Source organism: Rattus rattus, chromosome 6 (genome assembly GCF_011064425.1).
Source record: "Rattus rattus isolate New Zealand chromosome 6, Rrattus_CSIRO_v1, whole genome shotgun sequence".
In the NCBI taxonomy this organism is placed as follows: domain Eukaryota; kingdom Metazoa; phylum Chordata; class Mammalia; order Rodentia; family Muridae; genus Rattus; species Rattus rattus.
This window is the reverse complement of record NC_046159.1, coordinates 1,388,518-1,400,917: the sequence shown is the minus strand read 5'-3', so window position 1 is coordinate 1,400,917 and position 12,400 is coordinate 1,388,518.

Sequence of the window (12,400 nt, the reverse complement as noted above, 5' to 3'; positions counted from 1 at the left end):
GAATGAAAAGTATGCTAACACAAGTCATCAGCTGGAAAAACAACAAACAGTGAGGAAAAAAACCTTCCAAAGCAAGGCAGGCTCACGGGAAAATGTCAGATAGCCTCGTTCACACAGAGATAGCACTGACAAAGGAAAGAACACCTGAGACAAAACAAACAAACAAACAAACAAAAAAAAAAAACCTGAAGAAAGAACGTCCGAGAATTTCTAAAATTAATCAGAGACAACAAATCATAGATCTAAGAATCTCAGACACAAAGCTGGGAACGTGTAGAGGAAGACACAAGCCTGCCATTCAGATTGTCTGGAATTATAAAAGATTAAAGGGCTAGAATGCAATGAAGGGAAGTATGTTAATTTGAGGGCAAGTCAGTATCAAGTTACAAGGGGAATTATCTTCAGAAAACAAAGGAAGTGGAAGACAAGCAGGAGGTTCTAAATGTCTGGATGCACACACACACACACTCAGTATACACACACACATTCACATGCACACACTCACATGCACTCATGCACACACCATCAAATACTCTGTCACCCAAGCCTTTGTCCATTAAGATAGTCTTTAATGATTGAGACGTCAGAATAAAGTCAGACAAAAGCTAACAGAATTTGTCTCCAGAAAAACTACATTATGGTGAATGATTAAAGACAGGGTGTGTTCAGAAAGAGCAAAGTATTAGATTAAAATCATGAATCTAAAGAAAGAAAGAAACGTCAAAGCATAAACACGCACTAGGTCAGCAAACATAAAATTCATTTTTAAATTATCCCAGCATATATAGAACCATACGTAAGATATATTACGTATGTATAATTAAATCTCCCTTTGGAACTATTGGCTATTTAAAGTAAAAATTTAAATACATAAGCACAAGTTTTATGGAACACATAGACTAAAATATATTGCAGCAAGAATACAAAGAATTGTACTGTAATTATTGTATAAATGCATGTGTAAGTTCTCATTTATATGACACAATAAAATACTTGCTAGTGTGGAAGGAATGTGTTAAAGTAAATAAAGAAACACAAACCACACACACACACACACACACACACACACACACACACACACACACACACACTGTGCTGTCTAATCAGGCTGGGTAAGGATCTTCCCAAACTGTATGTGTCTGCCTAGTTATTAATTCTACATGACAATCAAGATCTCAGTGGAAATTGTTAATCAAATGACCTCTCCTTGTGACTTAGCCAGGGTGGCATAGGCGATGTTGTTTAGGACCCAAAATGTATTCAGGTATAGGGGAATCTACTTTTAATCTCAGTGCATGGGAGGCTAGGCAAAAAGCCAGTAAATAACGAACGAGCTTTAGCTGCATAAGGAATTCTGGTCTAGCCTAGGCTACATAGTGAGACATTGACTCAAAAACAAAACTAAAAGAGAATTACAGTATAGGACGTAGGCCTTTATTATCATCTCCCTTCCTTCCTTCCTGTCTTCCTGCCTTCCTTCCTTCCTTCCTGTTTAATTTTTGAGACAGCGTCTCACTATATAACCTAAGTTGCTATCAAACTCGGCAGTTGTGTCTGCTTCAGCCTCCAACATGCTGGGATCTCAGGCTGTGACAGGACGCCTGCTAGCCTACCTCTCTTGATAGAAGGAATATTAAAAGGTGGGGAGGGTGTTTCAAAGACCCTCTCTCCAGCATAACTTGGAAAGATACCAAATAGAAAACAGAGCAAGGAAGAGAAACAGGAATTACATAGTCTTGAAAATCCCCAGACCCAGGATCTAAAAGCACTAAGGACACACCCAGGGTCTCTGTCCTACTGTAAGGACTTCCTAGGGTCCTCTTTCCCTTCCTTGCCCTGGGTGAGAGAGGACAGCAGTATTGGGCCCCTCTACATATTGCAAATTCCAACTCCATGCAGGGGCCTCTCATCCATTCCTCACTCTCCAGTGTTCCAGACCTCTGCTGTCCTGTGATCCCTTTAACTCCTTGGATCTGGGAGATCTAAGCATCTCCTCAGAGGAGGTGAGCCTGTCCACCAGTCAGCCATTTCTAGTCAGGAATATTTGACTTCTTTCTTTCCCAATACCCATGTCCTAGAGGCTCGTGGACATAGGAACCAGGCCGCCAGCTTCTCTCCTACATTTTGCCATTCTCTACTCAGTGTCGGATGTAGGCCTAAGTGCTCTAAAGACAAAGGTCCCTACATGAGCCCCACTTCATGGCTCAAACTCTGCCGCTGCCAACACTCCCCTGCCCTGTGCTCTGCTGATCCATCAGGGAGCCACAGCCCGCTCACCTCTGGCTGCTCCAAATGCCAGCCACCTGCTGCCTGGACCTCCAGTTCCGACCTGTTGCCAGAGCTCCGAGACAGCCATGATGCTATCCTGTTGGTCTTCCCCAGCTGCTGGGAACGTCTCCAAATCTGGGCTGCTCCCGCTATATCTACTTTTCCCTTCTGCTGCTTTTCCCTCGGACGGTCTCAGACTCTTTTCCCTCCAATGATCTAAACCTGATGAGTTCCGCAAGATCGGTTATGAAGAAGGAGGAACAATTACTTCTCTGTGCTGCCATAGGCCAGATGTGACTGATCCAGTTGAAAATCCTACGTGATGTCTCTCTTCACTGTCAGCTCCAGGAGATTTAGCATCAACGCAGAAATCTACTAATGCTCGACCGAGCTCACCTAACGCGTCTTTCCCAAAAGGTTCACAGAGGAGGGAAAACCCACCCTGGCTGTAGGCAATGACATCCCCCAGCTCAGCCTGCATCCCCTTCTGCTTTCTATACGGATGCAGTGGGACCTGCTGGCCCCATGTCTACACGCCATGATAGCGCGTAGCAAATGCTCCCCGTGGGCTGTGTTTTCAGGCATTGGGTGACAGGGGTGAGAGACTCAACTAATACCCATGCCCATCACATAATGTTGCACTTTCAAGACACCGTGTTGAACATAATATATACATGGTGTGTGTGTGTGTGTGTGTGTGTGTGTGTGTGTGTGTGTGTGTGTGTGTGTGTGTGTGAATTCAAATCTTCCTAACTTCAAAAATGTATGTGGTCACCATCTCCTTCAACTTCTCTCTTGTTTAACATCTAATAACACCCCCATCTGTTCCAGCCTTCCTCAGCAGACTCCCATGAGCCTATCCTTTTTTTTTTCTTTTTGGCTTTCTCTTGGCTACCAAGACCTGCTAACTCTATGCATGTGGCTGGGTGCCCTGGATTGCAAATCCTGGCTTCCCCCCACGGTTAGCAATTCTCTGGCCCCTCAACGCTCCGCCTTCATCTCGCTCACTCAGCTCTCTGGTCCCTGCCTGGCCAAGCTGCCATCCACATCTGGTGGGGCTTTCTAGTCACACCTGGAGGGATAGGGAAGTGAGCGGGTCCGCCCGGCTGCGGCCGGTGTGAACTGAGTGTGCTGGTCGCCCATCTAGCAGATTTTCAGAAGCGTAGCTGACAATAGAACACTTGCTAAAATTTCCCTTGACCTCTGCCTCCCTGAGCAGAAGCTTGAGAACTGACTCTGGGTTTGCGATATGTCGCTTTTTTATTCCCCGAGACTGCTCAATACTGGCGTTCGCTTTGATGGAGAGGAGAAAATGGCGAGGGTGCTTATAAATTAACAGTCAAGGATGTGTTCAAACCCAGAATTATTCCCACAGGAAACTAGTCACTGGCTCCAACATCCCTTCTCTTTCTTACGTTGCCAGAAACAGATGTTGACAGCTCCCTCATTTGGGAACCGACGCAGAAGGATAGTTATTACCCAGAAGGAGCAAGCTACACTGCGCATGACTCCTCAGAAGCAAGAAGCACATTGTTCAAACTTAGGGAAAGTCCACGCTGACCACCGGCCCGCAGAAGCGAAAGAAACTCGCACCTAAAAATCTCACGGTTTCATAGAAGTTTTCGAGGCTTGTTAAAAGTTGCTGGAGAGCTTAGAGGGCAGAGTCAGATCTGAGACCAAAGTCCCGGCTCTACACAAAGCCACTGAAAGAATATCAGTCACTCAGCTGCCTATTGGGCTCACATCACTCAAAGGAATCCAATTTTTCTAAACACGTTTTTAAAAGAAGAAAAGTCATAATTAATGTTTTCACTTAAAAGGCAACTGTATGTCACGCACACGCAACCTCGTACAGGCTGTATTCGAATGGGCACCCATAATGGCAGGTGAATGCTGTTTCAAAGAGATTTTTTTTAGAATGAAAATTATTAGATTCTGGAGAAATGAACTCTGGAAAACACAATATTCTCATTAACTTGCCCACTGGTACCGGGAAAGTCTAGCCCACAGTTTTAATTGTGAAACATTCTTAGGGTAGGTAGGCGCCTTTTGTTTTCTCTTTGCTTTTCTCTTCACGTGGCATTCCTGCGTTGGCCGAGGGCTGCATCTCTGACACGTAGCTCTGAGGAATGTGTGTGCTGTTAAATGAATGGAGCTGGATACGGGGGTGAGGGCAGGAGCTCCAGCGGACGGGGAAAGGACTGAAGCAGGCAGAGCCCAGCGGTACGTAGCAATCAGCGCTGGGATGACTCCCTTTCAACAAAAATGTCATGCTGACCTGGTGGGGAGGGTGGCAGGATAGAAGCCCTGAGAGCGGGATCTGGCAGCTGCTATCAGAGGGACAGAGTCAATATATAATCAGGGTGACCTGAAACCGCCAATCACACTCCCCTGTCTCCAGAGACACCAGGCTCGGGCAGTTTCAAATGTGCAAGACTGCCCTTTTCTGTTCATCACGCTGGAGAAGCCAAGACCTCCTGAGGTCACCAGGCCTCGGCACGCAGCCGGTTCAGGGACACGATGCCACTGGCCTGTGTGGCTTTGATGCCTGCGGGTGGAACCCTACCTGGCATTTGGTATTGACATTTGATGGTCGTTAAGGCCTGTGTCATGTTTGTTCCGAATATGCCATACTTCTGGAGCTCCAGGCCCTCTCTGCTCAGAAGTTTTGACAACTTCATTGCCTCAGAGAGAATGGGCTAAGAATCTGCTCCAGCTAGTGTCCACATGTCGGTCGGTGACTTAGCTTGGGGTCGCCAGTGAGTCCATTTTGTTAACCGCACCTGTGAAAATATGCAGTAAACAAGATAACCGTGCTTTACAAACTCACGCAACTAACTTAAACCAGCAATTCTAGGTTTTGTGAATTGCTCCTCGGTTAGTGAAACCTCGTATGAAAACAAATGGAAAGGGGAAACACACAAAAACAGCAAACAAGAGTTTGTGAAGACAATATACTGGTGAGAAATAAAAAGAAATCTGAGGGAATGGTATTACATTAATGACTTTAAGCTATGCCATGAGACCCTAGTCTACCAGGAGTGTGGTCTACACCATAGTGGTGAGCTTAGGATGGAGGCAACACTCTAGAGTTTCAGGATTAATCAGGACGGGATTTTAGTCCCATGGGGCACAAACCTGACTTTAAACAGCATAGCTAAATCTAAAGAAACTGCTGATCCAAAATGACAGCAGACACCATCCGAGTGTTAGGGATGGACCCTGGCTAGGATGCCTGTCTGACAGCCGTGTTCTTGGCGTGTGCTATCTCCTTATCACACCTGTTTATTTCTCAGTGTCCACTCCTCACCGGCAGTCCGGGACCTGCTCGGGGCTTCTTTTCCACTCGACTGGAACTCTTCTTGTAACTGCAGTTTCCTCCGGTCTATATGGAATCTACTATGAGAGTAGTTTGATTTATCTGCTGGGTTCTCGGCTCTGGACACCACGCCTAGGGCCTCGCCTGTCTACGGCAAAGGCTCTACCCCTGAGGTGATTTTTGGATCTGCTTCCAAATCCTGTCCTCTCATTTCTCATTTTTTTCCCCAATCTTTCCTTTGATTTTCCCTCCTTTACTTCCCTTCCTTTAAAAATTAGTTTTGGTGTAAGGTTAGATCCTTAGTACCATGGTTGTGGTAACTTCGTTTTCAGTGGCTTCTGAGTTTGCAACGCATGTCTCTAATTTCTCACTGTCAGTCTTTGGAGAGTATGTGTTATTGTGAATAATGTACTAACCTTTAATGCTCATATATATAGATATAGATACATATATACATATATATGTATACATCATATACATATAAATCACATACACATATATATACTACCTATACATCATATAATATGCATATACATTTGCATCATATACACATTACATAGACATACATATACACGATTTACCATATGTTGCTCTACACACAGGTAACATCTGAGCTTGCTCCTACCCTATCTGATATCACTGTTCATTTTGCTATACACAGTAATTATCTCTTAAGTTCTGAGGGTAAAATCCCTCTGATATTTACCAATATATTTGTTATTTCTAGTCTTTATATCTTACACTGAATTGCGTCCCCACCTGATCCATTTTTCCTCGGCATATTTTCTCTGAACATTTATGGCAGCGCGCGTAGACACCGATGTATTCTCTCAACATTTTCCGAGTAAAAAATTGATGTCTTTTGCTCCCACTTCAGGCAGATGCTTTTATTGGATATATAATTCCAGGTTGACGGTTCTGCCTTGCATTCACGGTAAATTGCCACTCTATTGTCCTCCGGCCCACATTGTTTACAAGTTCACATCAACAGCCTCTGCCTTTGTCATTCCGTATGTCGTGTCTCCTTCCCTTAGAGAGTGTCGTTATTTTTAAATCATTGCGGTCTCCTGGTAAATCTCTCCCCCACTTCCTGTGCATTTGCGTTTGGCTCAGTGGCCTGCCCTTCCTGAGTTTCACAGTGAGTCTTGTGTACCAAGCCGAGTACTGGCATCTATTAACCCAAGACATCATCTCCTCGTCTGAGTAAGGCTATCCTCCCGTGGATATTAAAGTAACACTGACTTCTCTCACCTACTCATTCTTTCTAAAACCACAATCGGTAGTTTATTACACGCGGTGCTTTACGACAGGCATTTTAACAGCTTTTGAAATTTTTACAAATTTCTAATTCAAGTAGAATTACATCACTTCCCCCATTCCCTGCCTTCTTCCCACTCCTCCCTGGCCCGTGTCCTATGCCTCCTCACATGCCCACCTGCCCTCAAGTGGACACCCGTTTCTTGGTTACTGTTATGTACCCATAAGCACATAAGCACATAAACGCAAGCCACTGAGTCCTGTTGTCCGTGCTGTGTGTGTGTGTGTGTGTGTGTGTGTGTGTGTGTGTGTACAGTCTGAGGGCTGATTGCTTTGTAACAGATAATAATTAAGATGCTCATCCCCAGGAGCAGGCTAACACCCTTCCTCCAAGCAGCCAGTTGTCCGTGTTTACGTTGTTACGTTTTGGTCTGGGGTGGAATGCTGTGAGATATTCCCCCTTCCATGTGAACAGGTCCGTCGGTATTGACCCTGTGACTGCCGTGCTCCTGCAGCAGTTTCTAGGAGAGATCGTTCCACAGCAGACTTCCTGGCGTTTTGGCTCTTAGGATCTTTCTTCCATGACATTTTCTAAATCACAGGTACAGGGGCTATGATGTCACTGCATCAGTTGGGACTAGGCTTCCTGCCATCTGTTGATCTTTGCATTGTGTCCAGCTGTGATTTTCTGTAACAGTTTCGATGTTTTCTCAATGAAAAAAGAGGCTTCTTTGAGGAGGGTGGTAGCTAGACTTGCATGGATAGGAATTAAAATGTAGCTAAGGAACTATGCCAATGTAGTACGGTGGTAGTGATAGATGCCTTTGTAATGTCCACCACAGGCACCGAGAAGAGGCTAGCTTCTAGTCCCAGGTATGAGTTCCCTACTGCAGAGTGGGCTTTAAATCTCACTAAACAGCGGTTGCTTGTCCCAGGCACGTGAGTGCCACCTCTTGAACCCCTGTAAGTATTTTGCATGCTCGTCATTGTCGTGGTTCACCGGTGTTAGAGCTGGGTAGGAGTGCTTAATGCTTCCCTCCCTCAGTATCTTGCATAATACTGTCTGATACTATGGAAACTGGACTGCAGGAAGGCGGGTTTCAGGTTGGATATCATCCTGGCCAGTGTGCTATTTGTGTGGTTTCTTCAGGAATAGGAGTTTACCCTCAACCCCTGAGAGATAGCAAAGGGCTACATTGATTAGATAGATAGATAGATAGATAGATAGATAGATAGATAGATAGATAGACAGACAGATAGACAGATAGGAAGGTAGGTAGACAGATAGACAGACAGATATAGATATATGAGAGATAGATGATAGATAGATAGATAGATAGATAGATAGATAGATAGATAGATAGATAGATGATAGATGGATAGATAGGTGATAGATGTTAGATGATAGGTAGATAGATAGATAGGTGATAGATAATAGACAGACAGATGTAGAAATACATAGAGAAATAGATAGGGACAGAGACAGAGAGAGAGAAAAGTAGAGATAGATGGATAAATAGAGATAGAGATCAGAAAGGGAGAGAGAGAGAGAGAGAGAGAGAGAGAGAGAGAGAGAGTGAGAGAGAGAGAGAACTAGAGAACTGCTTGGACTATGCTAACCAATTATTGCCCATGCAGCTTTGTGTGTGTGTGTGTGTGTGTGTGTGTGTGTGTGTGTGTGTGTGTGTAGAGAGAGAGAGAGTATACAAGTGCGTGTGTGTGTGTGTGTGTTAGAGAGAATACGTGTATGTAGGTCTAGATAGGTGTGTGTGAGTACACGTATGTATGTCTAGATGTGTGTGTATGTGCATGTGTGTGGGTATGTGTGTGTGTGTATGAAAGAGTACATGTATGTATTTCTAGATATGTGTGAGAGAGAGTACATGTATGTATGTCTAGATGTGTGTGTGTATGTGTTTGTGTGTGTGTGTGTGTGTGGTATGTGTGTGAGAGAGTTCATATATGTATATCTAGATGTGTGTGAGTGTGTGGGTATGTGAGTGAGAGTAAATGTATGTATGTCTAGATGTGTGTGTGTGTGTGTGTGTGTGTGTGTGTAATTTTAGATAAACATAAAAGTATATGATTCCTCAGTCTTTATCAACCAACCTTGGTGTTTGTCCCTCTTCCCTTCTCCCTCTGTACTGACCTCATCCCCTTTCTCTTCACATTCCCTCCTTTTTATCGCCTGTATCCTGCCTTCCCTGTCTCGAGTCTCTCACCAAATGGCTCCCATATGTTTCTCTGCTCCCTTCAGTCACTCCACATTACATATTCACATCTGAAGGTTTGGTGCAGATGAGAGAGAGCATGTGGCCCTTGTCTTCCTGGGTCCGTGTTACCTCACTCAGTATGGCCTTTAGTTCTCCCTGTTCATGTACAGATTTCATGATTCAATATTCTTTATCGTTCAGTAGCTTCCCGTTGTGTATGTGCTCCAACCTACATTCCCACCAGCAGAGAGCGAGGGTTGTCCTTCTGCCACCGCCTCACCAGCATCCATTGTTTTGTTGTTCATAGCCATTCTGACTGGGGTGAGCCGAGGGTTCACATCTCAATTTGCTTGTGTTTCACAGATAGCCGAGGATGCTGAGCAGTTTTCGGGGTATTTCTTTGCAACTTTTATCTCTGTTTAAATCCCAAACTCATTTTAGTTGGGTCATTTAGTTCCTTGACTCTCTGAGTTCTTTGTATATTCTGGGTATTAATCCTCTCCCATGTGATATGTGTGTGTGTGTGTGTGTGTGTGTGTGTGTGTGTGTGTGTGTGTATTTGCAAAGATTCTCTAATTCTGTAGTTTCCTCTTCGCTTGATTGGTTATTTCTTTGGTTGTAGATATTCAGGTTTCTCAGAAGGATTTGCTGACGATGCTGTCTTTCCCACAGTACATGGTTTTTGCCTCTTCGTCAATTCTCAGATGGCTGTGATTACGAACGCTCTTGTTTTGGGATCTTTCTATTCTATCCCATTGGTCTACATGTTTGGATTCTATGTCAGCACCACACTGCTTTTAGCAGGACAGCTCTGTACCATAGAAGTCTGGAATGTAAATCCCCCCACCACTTTCCCTTTGGTCGGGATTGTTTTGGCTACCAGGGGGTCTTTTCTGGTTCTGTTTGAATCTTAGATTTTTTTTCATTTCTGTGGAGAACGTTATAGGTATTTTGATTGCACTGAATCTGTAAATTGCTTTTGGTAGGATGGTCATTTTTGCAATATCAACTCTACCAAAACTTAAGCAAAGTGAAGTCTGGGAAGACCTCTAGGCTTTGGGCAGAGACAGACTAGAAGGAAAGTGTAATTAAGGTGCACCTAACCTGGGCTGCAGGGGTCTCTCAGCAGTTAAGAATATGAACTGCTCTTGCAGAGCAATCAGTTCCCACTGCCCAGCTCAGAGAGCTCACAACTGCCCATAAAACCTGCCCCAGGGGGTATGGAACGCAAGTCTACCCTCTACTCCCACACAGACACACAGACATACATACAATTAAAAAATAAAACCTCTAGAGATATTGAGCAACAAGATGATAATCTAAGTCACCAGAAAAGAAAACAATCCAGAAACATCAGGATCAGAGTCAGCAGTGAGCGAGGTCTTCCTCCTCCGAATCTCTAAAACAAGCACTTCCTGATTGTCCACTGTAGGAAATGTTCAGTCAGTTAAAAACCATGGCTTTTTACATTTCTAAGCACTGTGATGTGACTTAGACACACTTCTAGCCCAGGCAGCCCACTCTGTAGAACTTCACCTCCCTCACAACCTTCTGAAGTGGCACAGAGGGTGGCTGGTACCCATAAATGGATAGTGACTGAGCAAACATGGGGTTTATGTTTTACTTAAGTTTAATAAATTCAAATTCAAAGATCCTGACATACATTGGCAACCATATTAGAAATATCTTTAGTGAAGTGCTGACTAACACTTCCATGCACAGACAGACAGACAGACAGACACACACACACACACACACACACACACACATATGACACAGGCACTTACACACATGTACATACACACATATACATGCCTGCACAGATGCACACATGCATATACATGCACACACACACACACACACACACACACACACAATTACAGTGTGTGTACTAGTACCTACACATGGAGGGGGTCTCCCTGTGTTATAATCAGAATTCAGAAAGCAGCATCTAACCCTTTGGGGATTAGAGAACGAGGCAGCCGGAGAATTTGTTGAAGTTGTTTTCATGTTAAGATATTTGTATTTTGAAAGCAAACAATAAATACTGGCCCGCGATGTGAAAATATGTTCTTGAAAAGGGAACGATTTGGAAAACCGATTGTTTTTTTGAGGTTTAGACAAACGCATAACATTGAGAGGAGAGGCACCACGGCGTTTGAGAAGCGTGGCAGCTACTGGGCGGGATGAGTAACGCTGACATTTAATACTGACAGGAAGACGTTCACGAGACTATCAGGACGTCTTATCTCGAGTTTGGAAGAGGGGTGGGCAGGAATAGCATGTGTGTATGTAGGGTACACAAAGATGAAAAGAAAGCTGGGAAAATGTATCTGGGTGATTTAAGTGATCGAGGGTCCTAATTTTTATTTTTCCTTAGCAAGAATCTTTCAACATCTGGAAAACTTCAAAGACATCGAATTGTTGTTAAATCTAGCTGTAGAGAACCTTAGTTCAGAATCCTAAATGCCTAACAGTACAGCATTACTGTTTTTTTGGTTTTTTTTTTTAATTTATTTATTATATATAAGTACATTGTAGCTGTCTTCAGACACACCAAGAGAGGGCATCGGATCTCATTACAGATGGCTGTGAGCCACCATGTGGTTGCTGGGATTTGAACTCTGGACCTCTGGAAGAGCAGTCAGTGCTCCTAACAACTGAGCCATCTCTCCAGCCCAGTACAGCATTACTGAAGGGAATTTCTCAGACTCCAGGACCACGGTTCCCTGCCCATGGGAAGACGGGAGGCAGAGGTACTGGACACTTCGTGACCTTGGAGTCTTTCTGTCTGGGTCCTTGCTGCCATCCTCGGCAGATAAACAGAATTGGTCCACAACCCTCACATCTCCTCTCTTTATGTTCGGACATGCCTTCCTCCCCATGGACTGCAGATGCACTGTAAGCTGGGATTCTAGTTCAAGCCCCTACAGCAGGATATTCACCTAGTCTTTGCTATAATTATCTGGCTACTTTGATTGAGAAAATAAAATCACTCTATACAGGTCATCTAGAAGGGGTGAGATTTTGAGGTGTTGTCTTAGAAGCTAAAAATAAAATTAGATTAGCGGTAATTAGCAAGGTGGGTGTAATTTCATACCTTTGGCTATAATCTTCCTGAAGTGGTTCTCTCTTGATTTGACTCTCTAGTGAGCCGCCTTCCCTGTTGAAAGAACAACACATGCATTCTGTACCCCCTACAAGGACGGCTTTAAGGGAAGTACAGTAAACATGAACCAACGTAATGATGGCCTACACAGAACGCCCTGTTTTCATGAAATAAACCACTAAAAATACTTCTCGCTGTAACAATGCGAACCTCATGGTAGTGTAGTTTTTTAAC